The 17,372-nt window shown below is 36.8% G+C and overlaps 1 protein-coding gene across 1 annotated transcript in view; it reads left to right on the forward strand.

Annotated features, from left to right (window-relative positions):
* The first annotated feature begins 1,073 nt into the window (after positions 1-1,073).
* Positions 1,074-17,372, forward strand: part of LOC132916461 (hypoxia-inducible factor 1-alpha-like) — a 94,747-nt gene continuing 78,448 nt past the window's right edge. Inside the window, exon 1 of the mRNA XM_060976493.1 lies at positions 1,074-1,330. The gene's annotated coding sequence lies outside the window, so the exon portion shown is untranslated. The remainder of the gene's footprint in view (positions 1,331-17,372) is intronic.

Raw genomic sequence — 17,372 nt, forward strand, 5'->3', positions numbered from 1 at the left:
TTTTACTTTAAGGGACGGAGTTAAATTTGAGTCTAAATTTTTATTTATTTTAGGAAAATTTAGGAAAACTCCCCCCTCTTATAAATAAATAAAATACTATATACTATATTTGTATTAATAAGATATAAATTTCACTACTCAGAATCGTTTAACTCCTGAAGAGAATATATTCATTTGTAGCATAATGTACTACACAAATTTTAATCAAGAATTTGTTAAAGACAATAATAATTAATTAATTTGGTTTGTTCGCCATAAAACAATGGATGTGAGTATTAATAAGTCAGTTGATCCATCATGTTTATCCACCGTTATCAAAAGTAATAAATTTTGCTGTTAATGAAAGTATAACGAATTAAGATTTTTGTTTGTAATATTTTAATTAAATAATAATTAATTTTGCTGTTGTTTTATCTTACTTTTAGGAAGCTTTAGATTTGAAAATGAGTGCAAAACAGAAAAAAATAAATAATTATACCGATGAAATTGGGAATTGGTTAAGTTAAGAAATAGAACTGATGTTATTGATGTAGAATATTCTGTCAAAAAATTAATGCAAGATAGAACATTATTAGTGTGCATGATGTAAAAGTTTCAAAATAATGATGCTGCAAATAAGGCAATAATTATTGAACTTAATGATGTTTTTCTGAAGATCGGTAATTTGCGTATTACATAAATCTGTAAATCGATTATTTTTTGATAATAATGGATAAACGTGGTGTATTAATTGACTTTGAAGTTTCTCAAAGACTGTTTTGAATTTAAATCACAGTCACAGTCTACTGGATATGTATATATGCTGTTACCATAGACTTGTCATAAACAGATTTATCACGCTATATAAATTTGTATCGCATGGTTCACGAGTATCGACGAAGGACCGAAGGACGGAATAGACACGACATCTTATGGCATTTTGCGTTTCATATACTGAAATATCGACCTGAAAAAAATATTTCCTATGTTGCTTTGTACATTTGGCCATGTAAAAGCGCAGCAATGATCAATGTTTAAAAAATGTTTTAAGCATGCCTATCTTATACTGCCCTATAGTTTATGGAGCTATAGTATCTGAAAAGTCGGAACAACAGGAAATATGGCGGCATTGCGCCGAGTACGAAGGTGAACTAGTGTATACCACGTTTGTTTGTGACGATTTCTTGAGCAAATAGAAAAGACAACATTGTAATGATAGTGTGCAATGCGTAGTGATAACATGTGCAGTGTTTTGTGACGAAAACAACAGCCCCTCGCGGCTGAATCGGATTTTCGGTGTTGGATTGTCCTCACACGAGACGCATAATTGGCAGTGCCCTCGAGGTGGCAGGTACGTAATACAGAAAATCACCCTTAGAAACGTTACAGCGTTATTTCTACAGCTATCATTATACTATTTATGAATACGATCACTAACAAATTTATTGTGTTATTTGTATACTGTGTTGTAAAATTCCGACGATGTTATTATCTCTTAATACTGATCCGTTTACGACCTGAATCGGGTGTGTACTCTGTTGTCATCAACAGGACATTGACTCCTTGAGATGTGCCCTTGTTTGACCTTTCCCTTTAACTGCTCTTAAACAACATAAACTACGGTTATTCTAATTCCTTTCAAATACATATTAATATGAAAGTATTTCATTGTTCTCGAGGCTCGGATTGAATAGGAGCGATATCATTGAAAAACATCGTGAAATTCAAAAGTTTTAGATAATCAGATAAGAATCGAATCGAACTTTGTATTTTCAGTAGCACCACCCAACGTTTCTCATACGTAAACAATGTGATCAATCACATACTATTGACCTAAGTTAAAACGTTTGCCGTTGGTTAGCTATTTAAAGCAACTGCTCTGGCAATGGCCGTGAATACGTGTTTCATCTTTTGTTCGAGTCCTAAATTAGTTAAAGTTTGATCGATAACGTTCGATTATTGTATTTAGCGTTACACACGCATTTACACTGCTATTTATAATGAATGAAATGTGGTTCAATGACACTTTACAACTAGGAATTACGAAATGACCTTCACATTCTATTTTATACAACGCTTATCGAAATGTCAATGTTTTTCTGTTATTTGCTTTTATGACGTAATGATGTGTTATTCATTCCGACTTTGAAAACGATAAAAATAGTAGAGAAAATGTTATGAGGTATGAAATAGTTAATTATATGATTGTGATAACGAATAATGGAACACGAGTTATACACGTGTACGCATGCTGGATACATTAGTATGGTACTTGGTATATAGGTCAAGCGCTCCTCAACATCGAGGTCATTGCCCCAGGATTTACTCCGTCGATAAAACAGTCTTTAATTGGCTAAATTCGTTCCATTACCCACATAGGATCCGACGATAGAGGTCACCGTTTGAGATATTCATAATTTATTTCCTCTTTTTAACACAGTTGTAGTTTGAACGAAAGTTGAGCATGTAGTTTTTGATGTGCAACAGTCGTCACACGTAATAAAAAATTATGCTTATCTATTTCGAATAATACGTTTTATCTAACGTTTGTTTTCTTCTTTTACGTTGAGAATAGATAATACTTGATTTGGATTTAACGCGATATAGTCAATTTGTTAATTTTCTATATGATCATCATCTTTAAATGCTTTTTTGTAACGTTCATTATTATAATTATTACTATTGTTTTCAAATATTTCCGTATTTTTATCAAATCATCTAGCTACATTGGTGAATTAGCTAAGCGTGGTCGATGCTTTGACTTTTAAATTAGACTTCGTTAGAAATTACTCAGAGGCAGAGCGTGTTGACCTTGAACCTAAAAACATATTTCAAACTTAAGACTTAAAAATATTCATCTCGTTTTTTCTTAACAGACAAAATGTCTTACTTTCATATTTAGAATTTTATATAACAGTTTGTTTACAACTATTCTAAATATATATATATATATTTTATCTGAAGCAAAAATATTAAGTAAAACATGACAAATTACACATTCCATTAGTCAACCGAATAAAACATTCTTATTAATAGGAAGCATACGTTTATTACTACGTGACTCATTATTACTCGCTGGTTTCTTTATTCTGACCCCTATATGATGAATTTAGGGTCAACTTGCTTCGTTGGACTTCCTTTGGTGATCGTGAGACTCGTTATTATCATTCGATCGATTCTGACTAGCGTGTACATTCAAATTAAAATTACGGCAGACTTGTTGCGAGTACGTGTATCATAATCGTATCGATAAGCATGGTTGTCTTTTTAACGGCTTACGGTATGCGTAAGAAAACGTCTTTCTTTTTGTGTTATTTTATCTCCATCTACAGCTATATCTCGCTTACTCGACATTAGAAACCATTTGTATATTTGGAACACATTAATACATTCTCATTCGTTCGTTCCTCCTGTTCTCACACATTATCAGACTGCTAATGCTCACATTTCAATGCAATATTAAAATACACGATAAAAGTTTGTTGGTGGATCGTACATTAAGACTTACGTTTGTAAATTGTTCGTAATATTACATTATCCAGCTTATATGATCGTTATCTAACAGAACCTATCGAATGTTTTCTTTCGTGTCTATGATCGACGGGCGTGTGCGGCAGTCAGTTACCATCGTATTAGATCGATCGTCGGTTCAATTTTTCTGTTTCCCTACTTCGCTAATGATAGTATTAACATCTAGGAAATTAATATCTTCGTTACCGGATCACGGAGTTGCTCTAATTAGTTCTAGCACTTTCGCTCTTCCGTTTCCACTTCTTTCAAGCTTTCTAGCTTTTTAAATTTTAGTTTAAGGTGGTGTCCCATGCGTTGTCAGCGCCACGCTCAGTAAGATATAGATTTGCAGGTTTCAACTCGATCGGAAACGTATCTCGTGGTGCGCACGGAATAACGTTTCAACGATCGAACGAGCTATTATCGAAACAGCAAATTTAGCAACGATAATCGGACGAAACGCGGCGAAGCGTAAACGCGCGTAAACATAATTCGTTCATCTTGACCTAGATACTTTGCGTCTGTTCCGTTGTATTTATAGGAGGAATCTAACTGGGAATTTTTTTCTATCTGCTTCGATTAGAACTTGAGCGTCGTAAATATCTTCGATCCCGCCATCGATCGACAAATTCGTTATCGTTGTCGTCTCGTGACTCGCATTTATGTGCCTAGCATTCGATCGAATAAAGCACGAACGACGCTTCGATTCTCCTTCGTTCGTGACATCTGTTCCTTCAACGTCTAGCACGGTTTACGTGAGAACGAGGCTTAACGCCGGTTCACGTACAAGAAGCGTTCGATAGGATGTTATTTTTAGTACGGCGCGGTCGGTTAGTCGACTAACGAATTATTAATAAATCACCGCCTATTTTTGATTAGGCGGATAGCGTCGATCGACAGACGGGTAAACTACGCGCGAGTTTGCATCTCGCGTAGGTTTGTCGAACGGTTCCACGACTACCGCAAACTCCGCAAAAATTGCCAGTTTTCTGTAACATTCTGCATTCTACTTTCTTCTTAAAATGTTTCTATCTCTTTCAAGCATTCCACGATAATACGTTGCATCCTTCGTTGTTTCGCTGTAAACGCAAGATTTTCTTATTCTTCGCGTTTCCAACGTACGTTAATTACATTTTACATACTTTATTAACGATTAAAATACGTTATTAATTAACGTAATATTAATACGTAATTAATTAACAAACGTTAATCGTAGAAACCCTCTCGTCTCTGTTTAACTTCGAGCAAATTCATCCGTTTGAAAATATAATTCGAAAAGTAGAAGCTCGATGGAAGGTTGTTCTATCTATTGGCTTGGCAACTAAGTGGTTGCGGATTTTGTCATTATTACCTAATGACAAAATCCGCAACCACTTAGTTTCCAATACCGCAACCACTTAGTTGTCAACCCAATAGCAGCTACTACGCGCTTAAGCATCGTACCTTGGATATTTCACGTATCTTGTATTACGAGGATCGTGTGCAATTTTCCGCTTTCGAATATCCTATAAATGCATAAATATGCGCAGTATGCTGCTCGTACTTGTTATAAAACAAAGAGCGAAATACGTTATTTGCCGGTGTCCTTCGACAAATCGTTCAAATTTATCGCCAATCGAGTCGAACATCGCTGGAATTATTAATTTGCCATCAGTTTGTACGTTTTGGCAGGATTCGCGCACGGTTATCGCACATGGGTCAAAAATATTCTTACGAACGACGGTGTTCGTTATCAAGCATCGTAGAGTCAAAGTGGCTACTAATAAAGCGGACGTGTCTACTTAATTAGCACAGAAGGATGATCGTGTGGATTAAACTAGGTCAGGCGAGTGACGCGCTTACATGCCTGACCGGCTAATATTTATTCTTGGCATTGCACGCAGCGGAGATGCTGCAGCCCGTAAAAATATCGTTTACATTTACGCGATTTCCCGAGCGTCGCTTTGTCAACGCGCTTCCGACATTGCTGCACCGCGTGATGCTTGACGCGCAGCTCTCTTGGAAAAAGATCAGAAACTTGTTTGTCGTTAGTTTTAGTCTAACGGATTTACTCGATCTTTCTTATTCGCATAAATTTTATACTCGTCGCATTCCGCGTTATGTTTTCTATTAACATATATTATGGTCGAATATCTTGCGTGTATACGAGCGATCGATAATATTACTGGAAAGATATATCGTTCTAGAGAGTGCAATTTATTTCATTGCTCATCTAACGATGTACGTATATACATATATATTGTATATACATATGCATATATACGTACATACATGTATATTGTATATACATATATATTGTATACACATATATGTACATATATACGTATATACATGTATATTGTATTCATATATACGTATATACATGTATATTGTACACACACACACACACACACACACACACACACACACACACATATATATATATATGTATATACATGTATATTATATACACATATACATATATACGTATATACATTATATTGTATACACATATACATATATACGTATATACATATATCTTGTATACACATATACATATATACGTATATACATATATATTGTATACACATATACATGTATACGTATATACATATATATTGTATACACATATACATATATACGTTTATACGTATATATTGCGTCTAAAAATATGGAATATTCAAATGGTACGATAATTGTTTGCTGTGATTTGTATGCGATTTTTATACGAAACGTTCATCGCGCACGCGTCGTATCAGTATCAGTAGAAGTATCAGCATCGATACTTCTATTTGTAAATATTAGGACATTCGTTAATCTTACGCCGAGTGCGATAATCGAGCCAAGTCCGCAGGAAAACCACTAGTCTGTTTCATGGAACGATCGATCAGATGTTACGTATTGACTTTCAGCGGTCCTTCGATCGCGTAAAACATTGGCAGTGAATCGGATAGGAAACATCGGGAAATCTGCGAAAAATCTGAATTAGACTCGTCGAATTATTTCGAGTATGTACGCAAGCAAATGAGAAACGTAATAGAGAAAGTAAACTTCGTTGTAAGATATAGGAGAGAAAAGATACTCCTCGATAAATATTCCCTAATTGCTCAAAGCTTCTTAGGAGATAGCAATTCTTGTGTACTTTTTAATTTCCTAATGATTGCTCGATTCTGTTCAATTTTTCCTAAGATACAACACGCTATAGAGATTAACGTACGATCGATATCGATTGCTGCGAGAAAGAACATTCGGAAACGATGGAACTCGTAATTTTCCTCCCTCAGGAACATACTTATCTTGAAAGTTAATATCTTGGATCCAAATGAGATCTCATGGAACGTTGACTCTTAAAGTGGAGCGGAGATAACTTGGCGTGTTCGCTTTCAGAAGCTTCAGCTTTGATCGATGGTAATCTTAACGGTCAAGCTGGTGCACGTTGCTAATACGAACGTTGCTAATCGCACGAATGATCTCGCGATGGAAAATTGTAGGACGAATTAACACTTTGACCGCCACGACGAAATCACACGTTTCACTGAAGATGCCACGGGAGTATTTTTATTATTCAAAGCATATAATGGCAAAATAATAATAAATTGACGATGCAAGACAACGTCCTTCCCCGATGGACCGTTTATCTTATTGGCGCCTTGCTAACAGTCGATAGTGACTTGTTATAACAATTCTTCGTTTATTTCAACAAACCATTCGCATTTGTTGTTTCGTCGTAAGCAAAAGGTGCAGAATATATCGTTGATACGCGTAGAGGAAATTAGTAAATTGTATTTGCTCATGCTATATATAATAGTAAGGTATGCGCACACTAGTAACTTCGATTATATGATTATAAAGCATTTACGATATTTTTCTGTTGAGATTATGAGATGTATGTGAATACAACGGAACGCGTGGATAAATTGTAAGGTAGAGAATATATATTTTAAAATACTAAAGTGTAAATACAAGTCGAAATATAATACGAGCTGATCCAGATCCGCACGCTAGCAGCGTTACCCTATGACTGGAAACCCTGAAGCCAACGTTGCCTCTGTACAGTTTATAGTTTGCCTTCGACGCAGTCTTTTGTCTATAAGCTATCGATGGTTTCTGTGCTTGAGAAAACTAAAAGACCAGACGTAGAGTTTTTTTTTTAGAAGTGATGATCACTTCAACATTTTCTAAGGTGTGTTTATAATAATATTTGTAGATTACTCCTCAAAGATATGGATGCAAACATAGTGCACCGTTACATGCAAGATTTGTTCTCATTTTTTTTTACCGATGTTCTAATAAAAATGTTTAATCGTTCAATGGGATACTTTTTATTTCAAAGTATCTTCTATTTATCGGTTATATTCAAAATGTCCTAACTGTTAATTTTCATACAATTTTTACAATCGTAAGAAGTTGAAGCGCTCCGGTCACCAATGACCAACGTGGCAGTCAAAGTGTTAAGGAGGAAGCGGCTCGGCGTATCTGCGTTCGCGCGCACCAAATCGAGCTCCGACGTGTAAAAGAGTTAACGATTTTAATCGTCCGGGTGCGACCGGGTTCAACGATACGGTCATTCTTTTCGCTAGTCAAATCCGCAAAGCGGCTCGTGAATTTCTTATTTCCATCGGAACTGCACCTGCCGCAGGTGCAGCTGCGAGCCAATGAAATATCGTTTCAGGCCGATGACCAAAAAGTTCGCCACGACGTCGATGGTTTCGGTGAACGTGTTTCGATGCCAACCTCGTTTCCTCTCCAGACTATCCGTCTACATAGTAGCCGCAGTATAGTAGAATCTTCTACGTCCAAACTAACAGCATTTTTAGCTAATGGAACAATCGGTTTTCTCGTATTATATTCCATTGGCTCGACGTTTTGAGAATCTTATGCTCTGACAAGCATATAGCATGAATCCTCGCATGCTTTTCGACCGATTAAAAACATTCAAACGTAGCTCGGAAATCTCGTTGCGATTTACATTTCCATTCGAAATACTTTATCGAATTATACAGATGGCTTTTCGTTTCACGACATTTCTCCATCTTTCGCGCAACTTGGATGTTCCATCCTTTCGGAAGCTTCCAGGTTTTTGGCGAGAAACTTCTCCATCTGATTTTGTACGTCGAAGAGTTAAAAATCGGAAGGATGTTTCTAAGCGTTTAACAAACACATAACATTTGATTGGAAATCAACGAGCATATTTAAAGATACTTTTAGCGATGTCTTTTTTAGCGCGATATGCTCGAGAACAATTTCCTCGACGGAGAGATACCGAGCAAAATTTATCGTTTTATTAAATTCCTTAAAAATCAGGACGAACTTTCCAAGCAATCGATATTATATCCGATATATTGATAATTCTTTCGTATTATTCGAGCATGTTAGAATTTAATCTTGAAGTTAAGATTAATAATCTTTGGAAGACACGATGTTTGTGTTGAAATAATATTTAGTGATGTTTATTAAACAGAAACTACAGAACCTGATGTATATAAGCGAGTGATATAATTAACAACGTATACAAGAATTGTTGATTGTTGGCCAGTTACTCTCAGACTAGACTTAGGTAGTGATCCATGATTCCTTAAATATTTTGAGCCCCACTCTCTATACAGTAATAAGTATGACCTGTGTAAGTGTCCTGTTCAAATGCCTGTGCGGGTGTCTGGATAAAGGGTATTGTACCTATACGTGAAATATCGTTGTATTCCAATAGAGCATATAACGTAGAAACGTTTCGTTCGTAGCACGCATTGTTGCTTTTTTTACTGTTTTATTTAACGGTAGTAGAAGCGTATAAGGCGCGAATTTACGTTTGCAGTTCCCGAAGCGTTAAATAGAGAAGAAGAAACTTGTCGCTGTTTATTTACAATCGCCTCTTATCGTTTTGGCTACTGGACCTTATAAATCTTTCATCGCGGGTAACCGTGCAAAGCGTAAAGATATGTAGAAACGTAATTCAAAGTATATTCTTACGAAAGTCGCTTTCTTACTGTGTGTCACATCATCGGAGCTCTTATCCAAATACTGGAGTGCAAGAAGGTGCATATAGCGTACAGTACAGTAGAATCTCATCTGTATCCGAGCAAATTGCGACCAAATAGTTCGAATAACCGATAATATAAATTTTCTAGCTGTCCTTTTCGATTCTCGTCTTATTACTTCGTGTAGTAAGATAACAAGTTTGAAAAACGGAAGTCGATCGGTTGTTTCCGTATCGCGTCCGACCGTCTTCCGTTTCGACACACGACATTTACTCTAAATACAGATAAGCCATCCTATACTACATTCGCTCTAAGAATACGCGCGTTTGTGTAATAATTAAAGTTAATACGTTGGAGCGCGACAGCTTGTGCGATAGAGTCTCCTCTACGAGTTTGCGAGTATCTGAAATCCAGCGTTAGTTTGTTCGCGTAAACGAAATGCGAACAAACGAGATTATATTATATTTGTAACAGGAGAAAATATTTATTAGTATAACGAGTATGGTGTTTGGTTGTAAGAACGTTTGAACAGTAGGTCAGATATTATAGAATATTTGGTAATGGTAATTAGGATATAGGAGGCTTTGCCGTGCATAGTAGCTGATGCTAACTACGCAACTAGCGAAAACCTTGCGTCGCTAGCATGCATTTACGTAGCATTCGATATCTTATCTTGTACAGTAAACAAGTCGCAACGTTATTGCAGTCCGTTTGAAAAATTCGAGGGAATATTCCTTGTCGCGAATAACGACGACGCAGTACAAATTTTCTATCGCTCGTTATCTTAAAAGGAGAAAAAAGAAGCAATTGCGAAAAGCGAAGATTATCGAACGTGAAAAATGAATAATTCACACGATAATTGAGCCTGTTAAGTGGCTCGTTTCTTAATAAGAAATTAGAAGGTGCTTAAGAAGAATTATGTACATGGGTTAAAAGTACTTTCGATACGAATACAGTAATGGGCTAAAAAGAGTAACAAATGTTTGCTCGAATGGATGAACGAAACAACGTAGCGTGTAAATTTGAAAAAAATCCATTCGAACATTTACGAGATATCTTAACACGATTTTACTTCTACTATTTGTTTGCTATTTATTTCGAATAACCCAACAAGTTCTTCGTATTACGGTAAACATCGAATCGTCGACTCAACTCGTCTAAAGTTGAATTGTACATGTTTTAATACTCTTATATGTTACAAGAAAAGAAAAAAAGAAAAGAGAGAAGAAAAAAGAAAAGATTGGATCGAATCATTTTTATCTACGCTAGATACAATATTTCAATGCTCGCGTGTTCTGTACAGAATGCTGCAGTTTAAAACGCGTGCTTGGATTTTACAATGAATTGAATTTTCTTTCTTTCACTTCCCTTGTTATCAACATTTATGTACGCCGCATACAGAACAGACTTAAATTGAATGCGAGCTTCCCATAGAAATTACGTAACGCTACAAAATAAATCGCTACGAATCTTCGAACTCAAATTTTTCAATTTCCGAATGGACCAGTTGTTGCTTGCATAACAAGATCCAATTATTTTCTTCGACAATGTTTCGAAGCGCGTTGCTGGCTAGTTATCGTACGACAAGGTCAATAATAGGCCGGTCGTCGGATGTTATCTTCGTGAATTGTAGTAAATAGCTACTGATATGAGCAATGGTTACTTATTGTCGCGTATCTTAGTAATGTAATAGAACGTCGTTCGTGATTCGTTCGTTGAATTCGAAACTCGAACACGTTCGAACCTTTTACGCGCAATAGCTCGCGAAGGTGTTGGGAAACTCGTAGAAGCTTCCCGTGTACGATATATCGTGCAAAACGCTTTGAAATTTCATAACGAGACACGACTATCGTGATAATGTCGGCAAAATATCAAACAGATTTCTAAGAGAATTTATATGGAAGTTTCGAGGCATTTGTTGCAAACACGCATTTCGCGAAGAAGATATATTAATAAACCGGAAGATACGGTGCTTACAGATCTCTTGAGACTATTATTCGATCTGTTTGAGACTATTATTCGTATATATCGATTTCTCAGTAAGTACATGTTTGCGACAAATATCTTCAGAAGAAATATCCCAGAAGGCAATCAGCGTAAATTTCTTTGCATCGTTTCTTCCTTATACCGTCTCGTTAAAAAAATTGCAATCAACGGAACAATTTAATCGTTGTAACAGATTGGCTGATCGATGAAATCATAATTATTGAACTGTCTCGTTGACGAAGGTTCTAGCTTCCGCCAACGAGAAGGTATTAGGTTGTCGGTTAAAGTGCCTTTCTTTTACGGACACGTCTTTTACAACGATGCATCTTTATACAAACATGAAACCTAATCTTTCGAACGTTGCGATCTTTATTTTGATAGAACAAAATGGATCATACGTAATTCGATAAAATAATATAAAACGGAAGATATTGTTCATCCATTATTTCCTTATAAAACGAATAATATTTACATACGTTCGTTCCCATTCGTTTTCCATACATTTCGTGTGTTACTATTGCCCTGGCAAGTAAGCGATTGCGGGTTTTGTCATCAGGTGGTAATGACAAAATCATTCCAAAGATGGTCCGACATATATGTAAAATCGTAAATCTCGGGATAATTCAGGGGACCGATTCTGAAATCTGAGAATCGAGATTTACTGTCAAAGTATTTAAAATGACAAAATCATTACCACCTGATGACAAAACCCGCAATCGCTTAGTTGCCAACCCAATATTACAATCGCGGTAGTCGTGTCTCGTTAGGGTGCTAACGAAATTCCACAAAAATTCGTATAATTTCGTTATGATATATAATACATAATATATATATGTCGGAGATGAGGGGACGCCGGAGCCTTTCTTTCGGAATATTTGGGAAGATCCCCAATACTTTAGCCCAGACTTTTTATTATAGTCGTACTTAAACAATAAAACTGAGAAATAGCTGTTTATGAGTTAAGTCAATTATGATTATCCGAGATTTATGACAGTGGGCTTGGGCTCCAAGTGACATAATGGGTTACTGAACGTAGCCACGGTCACGGGAGTGACGTGTACCTGACAGAGGTGTATAGTAATTAAATAACTCTGCTTAAAAACAGGGATTGACCTGAGGAATACGTAGAGGAGTATATAAGGGCAGTTCCACTTGGACTGAGGGGCAATCCGATAAGTTCGATTAGCCCAGTGAACACGTACATCGAGTTTCTAATCGCAATCCCATTGACCGTGTATTCGTTATCGAACCTAAATTCATCGTCATAGGCATCTCGAGTACTCGATCATCGATATCACTTGTTAACTTTTGTAATACATTCCCATAAACAAACATCATCTGGTATAAGACAACTATGGACAACTCGCAGCAAAACTCATCACACGCCCCGTTGTCCAAAGATGATCCGACATATATGTAAGATCGTAAATCTCGGGATAATTCAGGGGACCGATTCTGAAGTCTGAGAATCGAGATTTATCGTCAAAGTATTTAAATAAAATACAGAAGTAAACAACAATCGATATCAATCTATAACAATAAATTACATAAACGATAAATAACAAGTTCTGTGCAATGTTTACCTGAAAATCGAGAATCGATTTTCAACGTCCTGAGCTACCGATCTTTCTCCGTTAATCTTCAGTATTTTAAATAATTATTCTGTGATCTTGTCTATCTCTCATGTTGCTCTCTGTCCGTCCGTTTGGGAAATGAGTGTCTTTTAAAACGGTTGTCCGTAAAACAAAAGAGGGTCGCTCTGTCCGTGAAACAAAGAAAGTCGTGCTATCCGTAAAACAAAAACCCCTATCCCACGTGAACTCCAGGGAATTTACATATATTATAATATAATATAATAATTTCGTTTCGTTACGTATTTCGTGTAAGTTGTAGAAGATAGTCGTTTTTTGCGGTAAGCGTTCGAATAGCTTGGCGAGCTCGTGTACGACGCGTAGGAAACAAATCGCATTGATCTACGGCTTGCTGTGATCAATTGTGAGCGCAAAAAAATCCGCTTAAATCGCACGTTGGTCTCATTGTATCGATGCATTTCGTTGGCTGGTTTTGTAGGTGATGCGCGACGCACACGTGTTTCGTACGAACCAACGAATCTTTGAATAGCATCCATTTTCCGAGAAAGTAATTCAGCATTGATTTAACCGCGTGGGTGTTCATCGAGAGATGGATGGCGCAATAAAAAGAGAGTATCAGAAATTGTGCCGTAACGATTTTCAGCGAACGCCTCTTTAGATACAGCGGCTTTATTTTTGACCAAGCGAATTCGTTCAATTGCAATACGTTTCGCGCGTCACTCGCGTGTGAGAACGCAGCCGAACCAACAGGGAAATGTTCAGCTCGTTGCTTCGTTTCTTCGCGAGAAATTCTCCTTTCCATTGATCTCGTCGTCTTCGTTCGCTATCGTTGAATAAACGCAGCGAGCGATTACACGAAGTTCGTACGTTTAGCAGGCGCGTGAAGCTTCTAAAGATTCTTACAAAAATCTATAGGTCCCTGTAACGAATAATCATGGAGAAAGTAATTACAATTAATCGCGAACGATCGTAAGAATGGAGAAGTTTCGTGGTAAGATAAAACAATGGGTCGAGTAAATTGCGATAAAAATGTTAGCTCTATCTTCTGTATATTGGCTACGATTGAATTGCTAATTAAAACAGATCTTAAGGAACTTTGTATAAAAGTAATCGGTACGAAGTTCATCGAGAGATATTACAACGAACTATAGTAAGTAATAGTTGGAATATTTGAATGAAAAATGCGCTCGGTACGTACGTATCTACGATAGATGAGAAATCTCCTCAGTTTTGAATAATTGCGAACCTGTTGCGTTTTACTCGCAGCGGAGAAACGCAGTAAAATAAGACGGCCTGTTAAAAGAGGTAGTAGTTTATTTATTGCCTAGACAAAAAAAAACGTAGTAAACATAGTAAGCTGTAAAAGTTACGCGTAGTAATACAGTGGTAAATATGATCCTCGCGATAAAATGACGAGAAAATAAACTCAGCTGCGCTGCAAAATGTTCGTTGACGCGAATCACCGATTCGCAAGGAAGAAATACTGTAAATAATGTATTAATATTACGATAGAGTCGAAGCAGAGAAATATTATCGAGCTCGTGACGTTGAGGTTCTTTCGAGTGATTTGTTGTATATCGATCTTCTAACTGAAGTGAGAACCATCAACAAGCTGTAGAACAACATTCAAAATCGAATTATTCGACCAACAGATTTCTGAAAAAATTTAAAGTTATTCGTTTATACGAACCATTTATCAATTACTTGCTGTACAAGACGGCGATAAAATATTTTAACGATAAATTGATTGTTCGCGTGCCGTTCGTTATGATGGTCCTTCGTAACGAAAGGGTTAAAATTATACGATATACGATCGGGCCATGTACATCGTCACCTTTCAACGTGTACGAACGTTTCGAATTTTGTAGAAAAAAGTGCGAAAAGATTACTTTTTTTTTTTTTGTCGAAAACAGTTATTTCGGATGAGTCCGCGAGAAGGAAGAAAAATAAAAGATTTGGAAAAAATAGTATCACGGAGTTATATTAAAAACACGAAATGCTTTACTCGAGCGCACGTAGAAGCTTAGATATACGTGCTACTAAAAATTATGTATCCGTGTTCCACGCGTGAATGCAACGATATACGCGTTAGAGCGCGCGAACGAGTGTTGGAATGGAGAACTTTCGTATAGAGAATTTTCTTGATCTAAAAATTATATTTATATCGAATGGATCAGTTATTTTCGTCGTCTTAAACGTCTTCGTTATTTTTAAATATACGACAAAAGGTTTTATTTCGGAAATAAATAGTCGTTTCCTCACCGTTAAAGGGTTTCTGGGGATTTCAAGAGATCGCGCTATCTTTTTAAACTTAAGCACGCTATATTTTCTCGTATGCGGCGGATGTTTGGACAATTTCAACGACCTATAATGCAAATACATACAACGTCAAATAAAGAACTAAAAGTAAAGGAGCGAAGGAGTAAAACGACGAGTCTTACGTCATAAGACACGCTGGAAGTGGTGTCCGTTTGCATTGACGTAACATTGCAATCATTAAATTACTAAAACTCGTACATTTGTTATCAGTGCTGTACAACTTCTGTAAATGAAGTTTCTTCGTATCTTTGAAAATAATTAAGTAACATAATTAGAAGATACGAGTGGCTCGGAGGAAGTCGCATCTATCGATCAATCCTATAAATAAAGTTGAAAAGGCTCTGACTTCTGAAAGATCGATACGATCGAAGCTGGTGATTCCATCTTGTACATATTTTTATATTCATTAAGGATTAATCCGTTTGCACGTGGAAATTTCAATATTTCTTTCTATCAGAGATAGACTCGATATTTAATAACCGATTATGTTGCTATAAATCACGACTACTTGCTTTCAGTGAGATTGATTTATATCTTTGGGAACAATTTCTTGATGATTACAAGGGAAAGGGGTTGATAAAAGAAATTCGTCCTTTGATCCATTGTAGACTCGTTAAAATTGACAGATCTTTTCTTGGAATGGAATGTTCCACGAATTTCTTATTTGGGAAACCAAGGTAACGACTAATCGTCTGAATCTTTTCTACCATCCAGACTTTCGTTCCTTTCTTCGCGTATAACGTGCCCGAAAATCGCATAAATCGATTACACGGGTATTCTTTTTTTTTCTTTTTACGAACGTTACATCCCAACGTTGAGAAATTTAATTAAGAGAATTAGAAAATTTTGGTATTACTCCTCTTGGTTAAAATATCTTGTCTGCTATTTCGAAACCGAAGGAGGCTGATGTTTTGCGATCTTCTTCGTGCAATATTTGTCTATCTCTCAATGTAAATTATTCGGTCACTGTTTCGTACCAGCTTCCATCACGATATAACTTTATTGGGAAAAGGAATATCAAACGTTCCGATATGTCTTGAGAAACGAAAAAATGCCACGTTTTAACCCAAAGAGGGCAATATAGTTACGTAATGTAATTTTTCCTGTGCAAATGCACGCGAGCCGTAGTTCTCGTACTCGAACGGCAGATATTAAAATCGAGCGAAGTCTCATCCTTCCACATACAGCGTATCGCTCGGGATATAGTGTTCCACGTGTACGTCCTGCCCCGTGCTTCAGGGGCAAAGGACTCTGCCTCTGTCTTGCCTCCTCCACGATATTCTCCGCGTGTCTCTTCTTCTGGATGTGCATGGATACGTACACACGTATATATGAAATGTCCGCGATATCTATAAACTCTCGGTGAACTTTCGCGATTACATTTCCGCGAAGGAATGTCGCCTATGCTTCGAGATATCGTTAAGGAAGAAGAGTTCGATGCTACGAAGATCCGCGCCGAGGTGGAGATGCTTGATAAACTCAGCCATTCGACTACCAAAACAACGGTTCCCGCGTTCGATCGATATACGTGCTCGTTTAAACGAATATTCCCATTTCCCAAAGGAGCTACAGCGAAGCGTGATCGTTGGATCGCGGATATTTATGTAAATTCGTTTTTTTTTTATAAAAGCAGATAAAGGAATAGAATCTAAGCTGTTTCTTTTACATACTAAATATCCCGATAGACAGGGCAAAACTGCATATTTTATACGTGATTTTGCATATTACGCGCAGTTTTCTCTGCATATTTTGCGCTTATAAATTTTACATAAACGCATAAAAACTCGCGATCTAGTAACGATGATCGCGGTCGATTCGACGCATTTTATGGAACGGCGAAGATCAACGAAGACACGCGGACGATTCTTCTTGAAAGGCGTCATAGCACCTGTGCTTTTGTGTGTGCTTGGGGCGTTGGTCTTACAGCTTATCGTTATATCACCCTCGTATCAGCGTCAAGTTTTTACTTTGCAACTACGAGGGACGATAAGTGGAATGCCTTTTAACACGTTCTCTGTTCTATCGTTTTCGC

This window comes from Bombus pascuorum, chromosome 2, assembly GCF_905332965.1.
Source record: "Bombus pascuorum chromosome 2, iyBomPasc1.1, whole genome shotgun sequence".
NCBI lineage: Eukaryota > Metazoa > Arthropoda > Insecta > Hymenoptera > Apidae > Bombus > Bombus pascuorum.